At 52.7% G+C, this 1363-nt stretch overlaps 1 protein-coding gene across 4 annotated transcripts in view; it reads left to right on the top strand.

The window, feature by feature from the left end:
* Positions 1–1363, top strand: part of H310_03173 (hypothetical protein) — a 4437-nt gene that overhangs the window by 2577 nt on the left and 497 nt on the right. The gene's annotated exons all lie outside the window — the stretch shown is intronic.

The raw sequence follows: 1363 nt of genomic DNA, 5'->3' as shown, positions 1-1363 counted from the left end.
CATAAGACATCGCTCTCTCAATGACGCATCAACGACTGTCCGCGTCAAGACCCTTTGACGTTTGTGACGCGGACGTCAAAGGACACGTCTCCATTCGTTCACAATGTGCACAACCCTGAGAAATCAATGTGGCTACACGCATCGGTCAGGACACTCTGGGGCGACGAAGTAGCACCTCAGGTTACAGTAGCGATGAACTTCCACGCAATTCCTCGCTCAAGCCACCTTGAATACTCTTCAAGCGGCACCAATGATATTCCGTCGTCTACCAAGGGAAATCGTCCTGCATGTGAATACGCATTACACCGTCCTACTTGTGTGATAGCAGCTGGAGAGGAACTGATCCAGCACTCTTTTACTTGAGGGGTCCAGCACTTGTGCTTCCTAGGCGTCGCCGTACAGTCGCTGCGAGACAACGACACGAGCGCGGGTTGGCCGCCAGAGGCGGCCAACAGAAGGGCCTCTCGTACTGGTGCCACCACCGCAGCTTGGGCTTCTGCTTCGTCGTCCTCTCTCTCTGGTAGCAGCGGCCTTACCGGCTTAGCCTGTGCAATTACTCTTGCAGACTTTGGTATGGCAGCACGCAAACCCCCATTCGTGTGCAGGCTTGTCATACCAACTGCTTCAAACTTGCGTGTGGTTGATTTTCAGCACGTCACGATGTACTTACTATTGGTCACAGCCACTCCGACGCCTTTCATCTGCAAATCAGTCAACGAACACAATTCTTCTTAAGAGCTATCTACATCTGAGACGATTCCACAGCTCCACGCAATCGACCAGTCTTCTGAACTGTGCAGAGGAAAACTCGGGCGAAGAGTACGTTTCATCTCGATGGACACGATCGACACAACACCGTCATTCCCATCATTGGCAAGGCGCCAGCCCAAAGCGGTTGATTCAGAATGCACAAGTGCACTGCGTTCACACAAGATGCATGTTCACAACCACTCGACCGTCGCGTGCATATATATTCGACGTAGGATTGGACGCGGCAATGAGCAATACATTCGGCGGCGCTGGCGTCAGTTCGCCTTACTGTTCGAGCATGGCAAGTCGTTGATCCTGATTCAAGTTGAACTTCTTCATATCGTACTGCTGGCGCATGATCTCACTGGCGGAGTTGATTGCGGATGGACTTCGCCGCCTTGGGTCACGTCGTTCTCGGTTACCTCCCACGCGAAGAGCTTCGTCTTGGCCGACTAGATGGTGTCGCACACGTGATGGAAAAACTCATCCCCTGAAACGTCGCTTCGTCTACGTTCAGGTCCGGGTTCGGCTTGTCGCCCATTGAATGGGTCTTGTTGTCGTAGAACGCCGAGTTTGGGTTCAAACTGCGCAAATACTTGGTTGTGTCCTCTCA

Source organism: Aphanomyces invadans, assembly GCF_000520115.1.
Source record: "Aphanomyces invadans strain NJM9701 unplaced genomic scaffold supercont1.5, whole genome shotgun sequence".
NCBI classification, from domain to species: domain Eukaryota; phylum Oomycota; class Saprolegniomycetes; order Saprolegniales; family Verrucalvaceae; genus Aphanomyces; species Aphanomyces invadans.
Note: the sequence above shows the minus strand (reverse complement) of the source record. Positions and strands in the feature narration are given on the sequence as shown.